Source organism: Balearica regulorum, chromosome 5 (assembly GCF_011004875.1).
Source record: "Balearica regulorum gibbericeps isolate bBalReg1 chromosome 5, bBalReg1.pri, whole genome shotgun sequence".
Taxonomy (NCBI): Eukaryota; Metazoa; Chordata; class Aves; order Gruiformes; family Gruidae; genus Balearica; species Balearica regulorum.
The window spans coordinates 49,001,562-49,019,157 of NC_046188.1; the positions used below are offsets into that span (position 1 = coordinate 49,001,562).

The window sequence follows — 17,596 nt, forward strand, 5'->3', positions numbered from 1 at the left end:
TGCATTTATATTCATTTGAGTTAGATTAAGTTGCAAGGGTAAAGCTTAAATTCCAAAATGTAAATTGGGAGAACCACCTCTGTGCCTTAATATCCATATATTTAAAGTTTGTGTAGGAAAATCTTTGGCCTGTTCTGTGCAAGGGGTAAAACACCATGATCAGGAAGGTCTCTCCTGAGCTTGGACTATGGATTTAAGAGACTGATTCCACAGCAGAACTGTAGCATTACACAGGGCCCCACAACAAATTTCCTGAACACTTCTTACCAAGGGAATGTGCTTGTTTCTGCTCATGGAAACATACACATTGTTTTTCTTCATCTCTGTTAAAGTCACACAAACAGATAATAACAAGATCTTTCTGCAAAGAGCAGATAAGACAACCCTCTTCCCCCAACCCCAGTCTGCAATCCCCGTGTTACTGTCAAGTCAACCTTATTTTAGAATCATAGAATTGTTTTGGTTGGAAAAGACCTTTAAGATCATCAAGTCAAACTGTTAAGGTTCTCATCAGGAATATAAGACAAGATCCTCAGCTTTAGGACCAGATTCAGCATCTTATTTTCATTTCTTCAGGATTCAAAGATACAAATCTCTCCTATCTTATCTAAACTGGTTACTGTTAAATGGCAGGCACAGCAAACTGTTACTGAAGATAGGCTAGCCACCAAATGGTATTCAAACATAACCGAGCTTCATGTTATCAGAACTGGAAGTGCCAAAGTATGTGACAAGGACTATCCTCTGCTGGTGCCCACTGCCTATTTAAACTATTTTCAGAGTTTCATAAAGCTCGAAGTAACAGAGCTTTTACTAGAAGAGAGACTTTTGTCACAAGTAGTTTGCAGATCCTGTGTACCTGAAGGTACAACAAAGCACCCAAACCTTCTTCAGACCAGATTTTCCTTTCACAGCAACTAGTTTCCACTGAAAGTTTTCCCCAAAGCAAGGCAGTCTTGTAAATACTGCTTCATTTTCGCAGGCAAGTTGCATTAGCAGTTGGCAATGTCCCTGGTGTGCATTCTGCAGTGTGCAATTTTTTTGGCTTTTTCCTGAGAGAAACTACACTTGTGGCAAGAAAGGCATTAACGTAGTTATAGGTTAGTAAGAAGCCCTCATTGTATTCAGGCTGCTTTAGCTATTGGGAATGAACAGTACTTAGCAAAACGCTGAGTACAGCAAGGAACAATTTTCCTCTTCAGTTTGCCATGAAAACTCTCGTAGAATTATGCAGAAATATTCAGAAACAGATATTATCCTCCTAGAGGCCTTCAGTCCAAAGTACCTCATATCTATAATCTCCTCTTCCTAAGATTAAAGTATCTTAGAAGACTATGAAATAAAACCTACTTCTAATAATCATAGTCCTATTATTTATCAACCACAGAACTAGAAAAAGCTTTACAGATAAGCAATTATTATTTTTCCCCTTTTATACAGAGTGAAGGGAGACACTAGAGTGCAGCACGTTCTAGCCACTAAGCAACATTAGAGCTATAAAATGCAATGTAAGTGTTACTTTAGATCAGTTGTAGGTATTTAACAATACTGGAAAGCAGTGGTTAAGATGCCTGTGCTAGCCCAGAAGCCTCCTGCTATCACTATTCCAGGTGCCATAAGTGCATACAAGTATCTTTCTCCCCAGCAATGAAATTTATTTACTATAAAAGGCACGAAGACCTGGGCACTAAAGTGGAGTGACTGCTTAAGAGATACAGCCACACCGAGACAATCTTTCACTACCACATGCTCCAGCTAATAGAAGTAATGGGGCAGCAAAAACTACAACTGTTTTCGTTTCTTTCGTTTTCTTTCGTTTTCAAGGAAAACTTGCACCAACACTACTTCATACCAAATTCATACCAAAAAGTCACAAGTCAAAAAGTAACTTTAAACCAGATGACAAGGGAGGGAAAGGGAGAGTGGAGAAATTACAGGATCCTCAATTCATCCAAACAAACATTTCCCAGGTCCGAAACAGAGAATGAGGGGCTATCCAGGGTGATGTTTTGCCATTTAAACTCTTTTTAGTGGTAAAAATCCAGCCCCCTCATGAAGAAAGATAGCCGTTTGCCCATTTTCCTCTCCTTTATGTGCTTTGTGCAGTTGTGACATTGATGACCTATGACCATAAAATACACAAACTGGATACTGCAACATGCACCAGAATTTTTTGTAATGATTTTGGTTGTGGAAGAAGCATAATCTTAGGAAAAATCCCCCACTGTATTAGGCCTACAGACCCATAATGAGCAGTTTCATCCTACTTGAGACACAAAAAATATGCAGAGAACCACCTAGATTTTGTGGGGATCTCAGGCCCCAGGCAGCTCAAGGGTCACGCCCCTACTCCTCAGCACAAGGGCAGGATCCAGGTGGGAAGAAGAACACTGCTCCACCAGCACCTCATTTGGCTGTGCCCCAGATGCTGTCCCATGGGGGAACACAAGGTGACTCCTCAAGCTCTCCCTGCGGGCTACATGCCAGCCAAAGCGCATGACCTGCAGCCCCATTGCACGTCTCCTTCCAGCCCCTGGCTGGCCCCTGCGTGTGCAGTGCAAAGCGCTGCCGGGCTTGCCTGCCTGCCCGCCCCACACCTCCCACCTGCCCTCCCCACCCTGCACCACGGGAAAGCCCTGAGGCATTCCAGGCAGGCTGAGCCCCGGGTGGATGGGCCACTCAGGCAAACGCTCCTTTCATCGAGAGCTCTTGGAGGATTACTAGTAAAAGTAATTATCTCCATTTTCTGGCTGAGAAAATGAAGTTGCAAAGCCAGTGAAGTGACTTACCCAGGTCTTACACCTCCCAGGCCAGGCCTATTCACCAAACAAAAACATCCCTCTAAGCTCCTTTAATGAAGCTTTTCAAATTATTCCACAGAGCTGGAGAGAACAAGGATTCATCTGATCTGCTTCTCCTTTCCAAAGCTGACTCAACACCAAAAGGTGTCCATTTTTTTTATTATTATTCTTTTGCTGGGCTACCCCACCATGAAGGCAGCAACTTGGTTCTTTCATTAAACTTGATAGATTTTAACTAATGAGATGAAGTATGTAAAAGAAATTACATCAACAGAATATGGGAAAACAGCCCTCTCGATACGAAGTGTTGACACTCTGGTATGCACCCATATATCCAACAATTTTACTGCTACTCTTTGAGTACTCGAAACAAGATCTCACGTTCCCTATCTTCCTAGTACACATCCGTCTTCACAAATGAGACCCCAGCATCCCTGCCTTCCTCCCCCACCTTCTGCATATCCCCTTTTCAAATTGGACTCACATTATGCCTTTATTCATCTCAAACAAATTCACAAAGAGATCTAACTTGGCTTTGATGATAGCAAAGCCATGTAACATTCGAAAAGAAACTCAGTGGTTTTCACTTAGTTATGCTTTGAGTTCCTGAGGTTAAAGCAAACCTGAAACTCAAAGTGAAACTCTGCTTCGAGTGAGAGGAAATATATGAGACAAGGGGGAGAAAAAACCTTTGCTTATATCCCACCATGGTCTGAGAAGCTTCTCTGTAATTCGGAGACCACTGCAACCCCTTTAGAGTTGATGGCTGGTTAGAAGTAAGACTGCTACTTCACATCTATATACATGATAGTATATTTCCTCACAAAAAAAAAATGTAAGAAATCAGTAACAGCACAGAGGGAGCCAGTTCAATGTAAAGAGATCAGGTCATAGCAAAGAACATACAGAAAAAGAAATATTTTGTAATATAGGAGTAGCATCTAAGACAACAACATTATTTTCTTCTCTACCACAGGTTTTCTGTTACTTCAAAAACATCACTTAATTCTTTGGAATCACATCATTCAAAAACGGATAAAATTGTTATGATATTAAAAGATGCCACATGTTTGCAAAACACTCTGAAATGATTGGGTGGAGAACAGAGGAGAACACCTGAAACTTTAGTTGATCAGTATGAAGCTAGAGACAAATTTTAATTAGATGCACCAACAAGTGATTTAATCTGGCTGAAACAAATTGTATTCCATGTATAAGCAACTTCCACACCAAAAACCTAGCTATGAAAGGCAAGAAGCAAAAACACAGTGGAGTTTCAGAATCATAAAACTGACGGACCGGATTGGGACTGAGAAAATGCACTCACGTCTTTGGTTAAACAAGAACCCCATCCAACAGAGAGGAGGAAAGGATAAGAGAGGGGGAAGTGGAGATAGACCACCATTTTCTGCTTTACTGAAAGTGTTACAGTTTATTACATAAAGTTGCATCCATGACAGCTACAGTAACCATCCTTTCAAAATGAACTCAGTGCAGTACTGCCCTAATCCATGGCAGCTAGAACAGATTTTTTAAGCAGCAAGCTTATCTGCCATCCCTCTTTTGATTTTCACCCACCAAGACATAGCTTGCTTCAGACAGCAGAGTTAAAATCACCATTGTTTTGTCTCCAACTCTATAGCAACACTTTATTCAGGCTGTTACACTCTAAAAACCACAACTGGTTAATAGGAAAGTAGTACTCCAAGGAGCTCAGGCCCCCAGTTCAGTGGCCTATGTTATTCCCAGGCCTAACAGTCTTAAACTCTGTTGATTACCAGAATGACTTTTAATCAGTACAGCTATATGGGAACAAGCCATAGCATGAAAACAAGAAAAAAAGATGGCCTGTACATAAATAGTTATTTCCTTCCACTGTTGGGAACAGCATTTAATAGATGCACTAGTAAGTGCATCCCTACTGGAGCAAAACTAACAAGGAATGTATCACTTGAATGACACAAGTATAAGTAAGCTATCAAACTTTTTACTGTAGAAAAGACCTTTGGATTGAACTGATAAATGTGTTTTCAAACACAGAAACTAACTTCGCAGCTTCAACCTGCTTCCAATAACTCCCAAGTAGCATCTGCTGCAAAATTCAGGAAATCCATGTATTAACTCATTCAAAACAAACTGCAAAGTACATTGAACAGTCTGTAGAGATCACAGCAGTTTCACTTAGCATATGAAGAAGCTGTTGGCTTGTATTTAAAAGGAATAAAAGCCATGGGTGCTCAACAAGTAAACTGTTCACATTTGGTAGCTACATGAGCAGCAGAACTAACATAGCCCTGCTCTCCCACATCATGTTCCCTTCTGAATTTCTCGTGTGCACGAGGAGCTAACCCCCACCAAGAGCCCTTCCTTCAGCATGGGCTCTAAAGACATTTTCACAAAACTCAGAGTAACTTTATGCTTTTATACCCTTCCTTCCTTGGTCAAATGTAGTGAAATTCACAAACTAATTCATAAAGTTAGGAGAGGGGAACAAACAAGGGAGAGCCACAGGGATGCTTTCTTAAAGATGCCAGGCAGAAGCATGGAGAACACAGTTTCAGAAACAAAAAAGTCGTATCAGTCTAAATGTAACATGTTTAATTTTCTAGGAATGTTAATCAGAAAGCATGCAGGATACACTTCATCAAAATCAAACAAACATCAGCAACTGCAATTATTTTAGGTACTATCTCTGCTGCAACTAGAATGACAATCTATCATCTTTGTGCTTTCTTGCATTTCACACTTGTTGCTTTTTGTTTGTTGTTTGTTTTCATGTTCCTGTTGTTGTTATTAAAAACATAAGTATGCCCCACATTTTTAACCCGGGGCTACAAAACATGGCAGTTAAGTAGCCTGCTTATACATCATGCCCCACCCTCAGCTAGCTCTAGTATAATCGAGTTTTTGCTAAAATCCTCAGTACAATCTTCTATCCTCTGAGCTACACTTAGCCCCATCTCGTTCAGTAAGAACAGGTTGTTATGCCCTACTGAATAAGCCCTGGAACCCAGCACATACTTAGTGTATATTTATGCTTGAATTCACATCAGCAGAAACAATGAGTACAAAGGGCAATACGTTATGGGGAAAAAAACCCCACAAACACTACAGGCGCCTAGAAAAGTCACATAGGAAAACTGAAGTAATTGAAGATGAGTTACAAAAAGGATACAATTCTAGTACTTACTTGCCTACTACTTGTAAGCCCTTGATGATGCGTTCAAGTCCCATTGCTCCACTCTTTCCATAAGAATGAAAGCTACATCTATTTATTTCTCAAATAAAAGCTTAAATATCTCACCTATTCTGTGTCTTTAGTTGCTGGAAATTTAAGGAATTGAAATTCTTCCAAAAGGGATTGAAGAGTCAGTAAACACTACCCGTGTTCCATCTGAAGTTTGAAAGCGAGCATTAGAAGTCTTATCAGAATCTCAGCTGACATCAGACAGCCCAAACACATTGCATAAAAATAATTACAAAGAATTTTATCTTGAAGGCTGAAGACAAATGTGAAACTGTCACCTTAACTCCACTGTAAAACCGCCAAAAGGAAATATTGCTATTAAATTGACATAGCAAAAAAGACTCCCATGCAGGCTTGGGTGCACTTAAACTTCCGTGCCCATCCTTGGGTACTTGCAGGTACCATCCATGTACAACCCAGTGCAATGCACCATACCTGACTTGACAACTATTTCAGTCAGAGATTCAGGACACTCCCATCATAGACAACCATGGAATAATCCACCTCTGGAAATGTTTCTTCACCAAAAAGTAGCTGTTTTTCAACCTAAGTCCAAGAATTTTCCTCTCTCTGATATGTTACAGAAGTCCATGGCACTAAAATCTTAGCAAGAATGCCATATGTTGTCTATGAACCGTGTATCAAGAGCATATATTGTCTTAGATTACTGTGAAATTTTCATTTACTCAGGCTGTGAAGTCTGCTTTTTCTTGTGTTTTGGAACACAAGAAAATCATGTTTTCCTTTTTAGTTCAGTACTTTGGTAGCACTTTTAAGTTCATGAATGTCTTACATGTTACATGTAAAAGAAAAGTCGCAAACCTTCTGCGGGAATCTCTCAGCACTGTGCACCCTACGTGACAGGTCAATCACAATGGTCTCTCTTGGCTGAAAAAATATAAATAGCTTTAATAGGAGAAATTTAAACAGCAAAAAGAGAATGCAAGTGCTTTTACATCATGATTCTCCACTTACCTACATAGAAATGCCATTAGGTTTGGGTTGCTACCACAGCTCATGTTCTCAAACCTAACATCCTTCATGTGGCTGTAAAATAGCTGGCACAACATACTGCACATATTTTCAGCTATATGTAATTTTTTGTTGCCAAAATGCTAACAAAGTTCTTCACAGAGGTCAGAGACAGGATTTTACCCCTAGCTAGGTAGTTTCCTAGTTTCAGGAAAGTCAGTTTATGAGGACAGCACAATGTCTTGCCTCTGCTGATCTATCTGTACCATTAGGAACTATTGCACAGTTGGACTGTGGCATCTGTTTTAGAAAAAAACTACATAGCCTACAGATCAGCTTCTGTGTCTTGTGCATGCTGCCTCATTATGAATTAAGATCTATGGGTACATACGTTAAATATGCATACACATACAGCACCACATGCAAGATGTAAACAGCTCTTGCACACTGATCCAGGTACCAATGAGTTCCGCATAACTGAAACTTTTCATACCACAAAATTGCAGCATTGCCTATAAATATGCTCAGCTCTTGTTGCTGACAAACAGAAAAATCCCTCTAGTCGAGACAGCCCACTTATATGAACAAATCATCATATGACTAAAAAAAGGCAGAAAAAAATAGCGGTGCTTTGGACTATTCTTTTCAGCAGACAGCCAGAGGCTGCGTTGACTGCGGTCACTGCTGGCACAATGCATGGCTGTGGCTCATGTCCCGCAGAGAAGAAGGTGGCAGGGGAAGGGTTTGGCAGTTGAAGGAACCAAAAAGTAGATTACGTCCATAAAATGAAAAGCACGGTAAATATTCCTAGGGCAGAGAGGCTCTGTGTGCCTGGTGGGGAAACACGAGTGGTATCACCATGGGGGAGAGGCCCGAGGGAAGAAAGTGATGGAGCTACACTTCACTTTTTTAAGCAGGTGGCCTGCTGCTCACGGCTTTTGTCTCCTCTTGCAGCAGCTACCTGCTAATTCACTTTATTTAGAGAAAGAGGAGAGAGAAATTTCTTTCCCTTCACCCCCGGTTTCAGAATTATTGTATCTCCTGGGGGGAAGGGTTAGACTGAGACATTTGGTTTGGAAATGACTCACTTGGCAGCACTATGGAGCCGGAGGGTCTATTTTTAATATTTTTAAATGGAGAACTTACCCAGGTTTTTTAATGCCTGCGCTTTGCTTCAGAGACACCGCCGGGCGAGGGGAGCCGGCTCAGCCCGCTCCCTTCCGAAAGCCGCCCCCCGGTAAACATCCCCTTCGCACCGCCAACGCTGCCCTTTTGATGCCGGCATCGATGGCAGCTCCGCTTCCCCCGCGGGCAGGGCAGGCGCGCCCGGCCGCCCCCGAAACCCCCGCGGCCGCGCAGCCCGCTCCGAGCGGAGCCCAGCGCCCGACAGCGCCTCTCGCACTCACCCCCGCCGGGCTGCAGAGCGGGCGGCTGCGGGGGGGGCGCGCCGCTCCGCGCCCCTCCGCCGCCGACGGACGGACGGACGGACGTGCTGCCTCTTCGCCGCGATCTGGCGAAATTTGCCACCAACCGGCCAGGATTTTACGCTTCCTGGCAGCCGGCCAGCCTTTTATTTTTACAATCTGCCTCTTGCTGGCTCCTCCCAGCAGAGACAAAAGGCGGCCGGGCCGGGCCGAGCCGAGTCGGGCCGGGCCGGGCCGGCCTGGCCTCGCGGGGTCAATGGGGGCTGCCTCCTCCGGCCTCCCACCCCGCTGCGGCGTGGAAGAAGCCCGCCCCGACCCGGCAGAGTCAGGAAGTTTAAATTCTTCTGACCTTTAGAGAAAGAAAGAGAAGGGAAAGGATGGAGGGGCTCCGGAGGCCCTTCCCGGGGCAGGGCGGCCGGCCCGGGCCCCGCGGGGCCTCCGCAGCCCTGCCTGCGGTCGCTCCCAGGGTCTCGCCGACTCGGCCGAGAGATGCTGGACCTGCCGCCGGCTCCTCGCAGGCCTGGCTCGGGGCGCGGAATGTGCCTTCACACCGAGCTACAGATAAAGAAACGGGTCGTTATGGCCAATAAAAAGTGCAGCAAGGGGGAAGGGGATGAGCCATTTAAAGATAGGGCTTATTTTATTTTGATCTCACGGTTCAAGGGTCCTCCGGCAGCCGCAGCCCTGTGCAGTTTGCTCTGTTCAGCTGTCACAGCCTGCAGCAGGTATCAGACAGGAAACTGCTGAAAAAAAGAAATCACGTGTAATTCGGGGTCCTTAAGGAGATTAAAAAGCCGCAATTAGTTGCAGTCAGCAAGCAATCGCATGGAACATGTAACTCAAAAAGTGACACCGACTTTTGGAGAGCTACTCATGAATTTAAAGCACTGAGATTTTTAAGCGTTTAAAAGAGACGGACCAAATTTGTAAAATAGTATTGTTTTCTCTAGCTGCTTAAGAGGCTTTTGTGAATTAGTTTATGCACAGTACTGCTGATGCTTCGTAACCCAGTGCACTGCTTGTTAGGAGAATTCAAACTGTAACTTTATAACTGAATCGCATCTAGTCCTAAAATGAGAAAAGCTGATGCTACTCTGGAACCAGTATATTAATTCATCGGCCATGCTGGGATCCTCTAACACTTTTAAGTTGTTCTGTAGATATCCATAGCAAACTTAGATGAGAACACTTGCCATATGTGTTTGTAGGAGAGTTATTCTCATGTCTCTCTTCCTCCTTTTCTGTCTCTAGATGTGTAAAACGAAGACTTACTGAGGTATTGTGAACCTTGCCTGCTGCCCATTCCTACTACTAGTTATACAAATAGGATTTACTACTAAGAACATGAAATCAGTACCTGGGCCTTGCAGACAGGACATCATTGCAAGCTATATGAACACATACAAAACCATGTTTCCTGTCCCAGACTGATGTGGCATATGATGAGAGTTGATACCTATCCAGCACATAAAATTTGAGTGCATCTGTTAATCTACTAACAATTAAAAGTGCTTGTTGTCATTCATTCTGCATCTGCTTTTCAAGCCAACAGTTACTAATCGTTCAGAGACAACACTGCTGAAGTGGAGTTCAAGTGGTTGTCTCAATCTGTGGCTCATGATATAGCTGGGAAGTGACTTGCCACTGTGGGTAGATTGACTGCAGAAGCAAGGGTGTGATTTATCATAGTTGAACTGTTCTTCATGGACCAGCAAAGATCCTAAGGAATTTACAGGTGAAGAGAATGGTGACCTGACATACCTGCTCAGGTGGCATGCTCCATCTGAGAGAAATTCTCAGGTTTTCTAAAAAAAAAATCCAGCACACAAACTGGCATCTTTCCCCAAATTTAAACTCACATGGTTATGAATCAAAACTTGACAATATGTTTCAGGCGTGGGACAAACACCTGCACATGCAGAGTTGTGGAACTCCAGGTTTACGAGGGGGAAGCTGTTCACCATACCCATGTGGTTCTAGCTTCAGAACTACCACCGAGGGACAATATTGCTGTGACAGACTTACCATGACCATCCTGATGCATGGCTGGACTCCCGCTTGTGGGAAAAGAGGGAGGAAAGAGCAGAAAAGGCCCCTGCCACTGCACTGGGAGGAAAGGGGATGTCCTCTTGGATATCCTCATTAGGAAGAAGTGAGGCTTCTATGGAAAGGAAAGAGTCCTTGTCACTGAGAGTGAGAGCCTCCAGTTATCTTACACAGGAGCATAGGTCCTGGAAAGACTTTAATATATGGCAAGGGCAGACAAGAAAGACCATTAAAAACATTAGCCCAGAAGAGAGAAATAAAAAACTTAGGTGGGATTCATTTTATCTAACTTTAGCTATCTGAAATTAAGCAAAACACACGTAGCTTTCAAAGTCAGGTAAGGTAAATCCTGCCCTACAACTTACCCAAGTTGAATAGGGTTGCAGTGAAAGGGATCTGAAGAGAAAAGAATTATGTTTAGATTGACAGATGAGAAAAATGACTTTTAATAGCTCCTTTAACATCTTTGTTGGCAACATGGACAGTGGGATCAAGTGCACTCTCAGCAAGTCTGCCAACACCACCAAGCTGTGTGGTGTGGTCGACACGCTGGAGGGAAGGGATGCCATCCAGAGGGACCTTGACAGGCTGGGGAGGTGGGCCCGTGCAAACTGCATGAAGTTCCACAAGGCCAAGTGCAAGGTCCTGCACATGGGTCGGGGCAATCCCAAGCACAACTACAGGCTGGGTGAGGAATGGATTGAGAGCAGCCCTGAGGAGAAGGACTTGGGGGTGTTGGTTGATGAGAAGCTCAACATGAGCTGGCAATGTGCACTTGCAGCTCAGAAAGCCAACCGTGTCCTGGGCTGCATCAAAAGAGGTGTGACCAGCAGGTCGAGGGAGGTGATCCTGCCCCTCTACTCCACTCTTGTGAGACCCCACTGGGAGTCCTGCATCCAACTCTGGGGTCCCCAGGACAAGACAGACATGGACCTGTTGGAGTGAGTCCAGAGGAGGGCCACGAAGATGATCAGGGGGCTGGAGCACCTCTCCTGTGAGGGCAGGCTGAGAGAGTTAAGGTTGTTCAGCCTGGAGAAGAGAAGGCTCCAGGGAGACCTTATAGCAACCTTCCACTACCAAAAGGGGCCTACAGGAAAGCTGGAGAGGAACTGTTTACAAGGGCATATACTGATAGGACAAGGGGTAATGGCTTTAAATTGAAGGAGGGTAAATTTAGATTAGATACTAGGAAAAAATTCTTTACTGTGAGGATTGTGAGGCACTGGAAGAGGTTACCCAGAGAAGTTGTGGATGCCCCATCCCTGGAAGCGTTGAAGGCCAGGTTAGATGAGGCTTTGGGCTACCTGGTCTAAGTGGAGGGTGTCCCTGCCCATGGCAGGGGGGTTGGAACTAGATGATCTTTGAGGTCCCTTCCAACCCTAACCATTCTATGATTCTATGATTCTTTTTCCCCTTTAGCTTTGGTTAAAGCAAAAAGAGAAGAATATGGTTTCAAAAGAAAACTCCTTGCCTACACACACAAGTGATAACTTACGGACGTCTGCTCTCAGCACTGAAGCCAGTACATGGTGCAAATGGACTGCTGTGCACTTTGTGTGAGATTAATTGACTTCTGTGGCCTTGTTCAAGTCTACAGCATTGTCTCAGAGAACTGAAAAGCAGGCAAATTGACAACATCAATGATGTTCCTACAGACATTTATATAATGAATGGATATGTGAAAAATAGCTTCAGCCTTAATTTTGTTTTTGACACTGAGCCTCAATGCCACACATCTTCTCTGCAGCACATTCTATAGCGAGAGCCTTGAGGACACACACGTCCTGCTCTCACACAGTCTGGTGTTCAATAAGAGCCAAACCACAGAGCTGTGACTAACAGATGTGACCTTTTATTGGTTTGCTTTATAATGCACTTGATGATGGGTTGACTCCAAAACATATTGCCTTTGCTTTGGCTGTGTGATCCAACAGGTCTTCAGCATCATGTGCTTCCCAGAAATGAGTTCTGGGAAAAGACCTACAGTGTGGTCTAAGAGAAGGGCAATGAGCAGAGTCACTATTTCTGAAGAGCGTTCCTAATTCTGCCACTAATTTTCAAAGAGCTGAGGGCTGCAGCTGAACCAGGTTAAGAGGTCACTGTTCCTTCAGTTTATTCTTATCCTACCCATCAAAGATCTCTTTCCCTTTCCATCTGCTGGGATAGAATGTATTTGCTCCAGGTGTCCAATGGGAGGGAGAGAGAGAGAGGGAGAGAGAGAGAGAGAGAGAGAGCAGGCCCACAAGCAAGCAAGAAAAAATTTGCCTCAGCTAAAGTGGATGATTTTGACAGCAAAGGATTAGGCAGTGGCTGCACTTGAAGTTACCTTGCAGATTCTAGGAAGGAGTGTGGGGCAGACAGCTGGGGATTAGCTGGGAGCTTCTATCCCAGCTCAGACAGTGAGGACAAGAAGTCTGGCAGTCCTCAATGACATTATGCAGATTATTTAACAGTGCTGTTCACCTTTTTCTTGGGGCTGTAGTGAGAAAATTCTGTGTGTCAGTGATGCTGTGAAGCTTAAACAACTCCTGCAAAGAGAACAAAATACTTTTTTTTTTTCTTTAGTTGTCTTTTAATATTCATTTTTATGGTTTCAAGCTTGGGGAGGGGAACAGAGGGAAACACCTCCAAGCTGGGGCCTGAGGGTACTTTATTCTGTTAATTTTACAAGTCAAAGCTCTGGCACAAATGATATTCAGGAAACAAAATGTAATTCCACAGGGAAAAATGCAGCTATGCTACATCTGGTGAAAAATAATTCACATCACAGCTATTCATTGGGAAGAAGGATTCTCAGAAGCTGTACTGCTGAAAGAGACCTAAAATAGCAGGAGAGCAGACAGTAAATTAGACATGCCTGTAATCTGAGATGAGGGGGGGAGGGAAACAGAAACAAGAAAACAATGGGATAGTAGAGTTCATAAACAGAAACTGTAACAAAGGCTTCTGTTAGTGGTACTGTAGTGCAAACCCCCTAGAATACTGCATTCAGTCCTGAACATCTTCTCGTCAAAAAGACATCAGCAAACATAAAGGAATGAATTTTTTTAAAAAATAAAAGTGATGAGGATTGATTTAGAGACACTGTCATATGAGTTGAAAGAGCTAAATACAGCTGCGTATGGCATGAAGGACACAAAGCTGCAAAAAGTAGGCACCATTGGAGAACAATTATTTGGGTTTACAGAAGTGAGAGCATTATTATTGTGAGGAAGGAGAAACTAGGATGAAACAAGGCAAAAAGATTAGCACGAGTGCTGTTACAATGGCTTGGCTGTAAGATCCGCTGCCTGGTGGAGCAGTTGCTCTGGGAGAATTCTTCTTGCGGTATTTTAAATAAGCACAACGCTAGTGTTTATCCCTTGGCCTACCAAGCACAGTGGGCTAGTTGATCTTTTACAGAGGAATTTTCCATCTCTAATTTCTGTGTTTCTAAGGCTTCCTCCTCTGTAGACCACTGTTTGTCATGTCAGTGGCAAACCTCCGAGGAGAAGACAAACAAACTAGCCCCACAGGGAGAGAAGATCTAAATGAAGAAAAGAACTAAAACGTGTTTGTGTGTGATACTTTGCAGTCACACCACAAATTGTAGCCAGGTGAAGGCAGTGACAACCAGTCTTCCTTATACTGACCTCTTCTAGAAACCATAATATAAATTTCCAAAGGTCACAAGCAAGCAGAACAGAACTTTCTTTCCATGCTCCTGCTTTAATTCTTCCCATCCCACTCCTGACTTCATTTGTCTCTCCAGCATTTCCATCTGTTCCTTCTCCCTCTTACCTTTCATCCCAGAGGTCAGTAAACTGAATGTTTAAATTCATTACTTGGAATCCTATACATCCATCCTAAACTCTCTCCAATCTAGTTTGTATACCTTAGGCATCAGAGTGGTATGTCACATTTTCTAAATACCACATTTCAGCCAGTCCTCAGAGCAGTTCCCATCTTCTCTGACACGTCAGCCGTTTTTGAAACACATGGCTGTCCTTTTGCCATTTGTTTTCCCTGATGGTCCTGTTGTGTTTTTTCCTGCCTCCTTAATTGCTTCATCATTGTATCCTCCTTCAGCTTCCTAAGGGACAGCTTTTTCTTTTGGTCACTTTTCTTCTCCTTCATCTTGTCTCCAGGTAATTTCACATACACAAAACCGTTTAATTAGCAGTGCATGTTTGTACTCTCTTCTCCAGTCATATCTCTTTCTTTTCCAGTTTTCTACACTATACTATAAATGCCCCACCCCACCCCTGCCTATACATATTTATTTGGGCATTGTTTTTAACTGAGACCTTTATTTCTCTAGGTCCTCATATTCAATGTCTAAACTTTGCAGATACTTTCTGTGTGTCTTCTTTCAAATAACATCCTTACTTATCCACAGACCAATACATCTCAGCCTGACTTTAGTCACTTCATATCAAAACTACTGTGATAGCTTTTCCTCCAGCTTTCAAAAATAGAATCTTCAATCACATCTATGCAGAACAGTGCTACAAATGGCATTTCCCTCACCTCTCACACTGAAAGCAGTACCTTTTACTTTCCATCCCTCTCTTGGCCCATCCTTCTCTACTTATCACCACAGCTCTCAGCCAGTCTTTGTGTTACTGCAGTTTCTCACATCATAGTTTCACTGAAACTAGCTGTGATTGCCACTGAAAAAGGGCATTTCACCCTCACACTGGCTTTGGCCATTAGATCTGCCCAGCACTGTCCCTTCCTTGTGCCACCAAATACCTACGTGACTGCACAGAAGGGAAGATGAACTGGGTTACAAAAATGACACTGCCCTCACTACCCGTGGGGAGCTTGACCCAACTCTGTTCTGTTGATGGCACTGGAAGAAGTCAATTGGATCCACTGTTGTGTGAATCACACAGTGATACCAGCCTAAGAGCCCAGGAGAACCTCGGTGTGTACCCTTAGTGTGAGGAAAGTCCCAAAAGCAGCACTGCAAGCTTCTCTGCCATGTGTGCTGCCTTGTTGCGAGCCTGCTCCATGGGCTCACTTGCAGGTCATTTAGGATCTGGAGGCTGTGCCAGGAAAGAGGTCACCGTGGTAGGTAATTTTGGCAAGGTGACCAACGGCTCAGTTACCAGCTGCGGAGAGGTCTGGTATTTCATGTATCAGCTGTCTGCTGGCAACAACTTTGGGTTATATTGTCTTTCAAAGTTGCACATACAAAAGAGTATGCACGTGGTATAAGACATCTTTCTTATGGCAAATCAAGTGAATCACTAGGTGTTAGATAACTCTTGTTGGTGAATAGATGCCAAATCACGCTGTTGTAATTACAGGAGGTTTCTAAGCTGCCTTCCTTTATTCAACCCTGACTTGCTGTGATTCATCTGTTGGCTTTCAGTCTGTGTTTTTTTCAGTTCCTACACCTCACTTGCTGACCATGCTAAGCTCTGCGGGCCAGAAGCACTCCAACACAGTGAAAGCCATGACCGGGGTAGAGCTCTCTCAGTGAGAAAAACAGACTTTCCTCTTTAAAACACCTAAATGCATTCAACGCTGTTACTTTGATGTAGCTCTCAGAGAAGTCAACAAATCTGTGTGGATGCAGCAGAAGGACATGTTGCCCTCCTGAGCTGACTGGCACAAGAAACAGTTTAGTCAGGGGCCAAGAAGAAATCATGTGTTGCACCAGAAGTGATCACAGTGGCTCTGTCAATATTTATATTCAGAAAGAATGTGGGAGAGACTTGAACCCTCCCAGCCATCCCACAGTTGGTGGGATGATGAGCAGACATGCCTTTTCCCCTCAGAGCAGGTTTCTCATTTGTTGTCCTGTGACATATGCCACTAATTTGGCACAGTCGCTGACAACTTAGCCTCACCTCCCAGGGATGACCCTGCCTTCCTTGAAAAAGGGAGGAATGACAGAACGCAGCTGGGTGCCATAGTCTGGATTTACAGCTCGGTGCTTATTTACTCGTCGTCTCTTGACTCCCACTGTAGATGCCAGGTCATTTCTTACAGATGTAGCAGTGCAGAGGCTGAGCCAAACTGGAAATGCCTTTAGTAGCTAAAAGATCTTATTTTGTCTGTCCAGGAATGCCGTTGTGCTGTGGGGGAGAAGGCTGGGGAGCGTGAGTGGAGAGAAGAAAACTCTTGGCCATTCAGAGTTTATCTACACAGACAAAGGGACTGCCAGAATTAGTGAGTTATAACTCTGTAACTATATCCCTCTTTCTTGACCAGTTAAACTCCTTGAATAGCTCTCATCTGGCGTAGGAGTGTCAGTGACTTCTGGCATAGAAGTGATGCATACAGTGAGGCTCTACTGTAGGATTAATCTAGAGAGGCTGAGAAGGCTTGGTCAACAAATGGGGACATTTAAAGGTGGACTGCATTTGAATATACAGAGTAAGATGCAAATACCCAGAATATGCACAGCTTGTGGTAGTTATGTGGATGGTAAAATGAAGGATAGCTTCATGGAGTATTCCTCCATGTTATCAGATGCCTCTGATCCCAAATTATCTATTGTTATCAGATAGAGCCTTTGTACCACCAAGGCACCATAAAGCAGGAGGAAGGATATAAGACACTAAAAGTGCTGCTTAAATGAAGATGCAGACTATCAATCTTATGCATAGGATGAGTCTTTGCAAGCTAATAGGGCCTGTGCACTTGTGGAATTCAGCTTGTGATTGCCAGATTAAATGTATTTAACTAGAGAATCCCATATGCATGTGTTGGTATTGCTTATGAGCAATACTGTACGGTGGCCAAATGGCTGTGTGTACAGACACGCTCTCCTCCAGAGAGCTAACATGGGTGTTTGAACACCAGCTGAGGAATCTGTGTCTAGGGCTCTGCATTTGTGGGGAAGAGAGTCATATCCTAACTGCGCCAATATCAATCTGGGCAAATCTGTTTGACACATCTCCAGTTCTCGGAATTTTTCTCGTCTCTCGGGTTTTATGATTTATTTTCAAAAACTCTCCACAGAGACTGTTCTTTATGTGGAACTTACCTTTCTGCCAGGCAAGACTGGAATTTCAGCCATTCATAAAGGAAATCCCAGATTTTGTGTGCATATGTGCATAGTGCCAACTCACTAGAACAGACACGGGGCCAACACTTCGGCTTTGCAACCA

The 17,596-nt window shown here is 43.7% G+C and overlaps 1 protein-coding gene across 2 annotated transcripts in view; it reads right to left on the reverse strand.

The window, feature by feature from the left end:
* Positions 1-17,532, reverse strand: part of PRR5L (proline rich 5 like) — a 59,201-nt gene extending 41,669 nt beyond the window's left edge. Inside the window, exons 1-4 of one of the 2 annotated variants that reach the window (XM_075754733.1) lie at positions 17,473-17,532; positions 12,954-13,018; positions 9,100-9,184; positions 8,794-8,999 (exon numbers count right to left, since the gene is read on the reverse strand). The gene's annotated coding sequence lies outside the window, so the exon portion shown is untranslated. Of the gene's footprint in view, positions 1-8,426; positions 8,673-8,793; positions 9,000-9,099; positions 9,185-12,953; positions 13,019-17,472 lie in introns of those variants that run through there. The other variant, XM_075754732.1, reaches the window with a different exon arrangement.
* Positions 17,533-17,596: the final 64 nt, after the last annotated feature.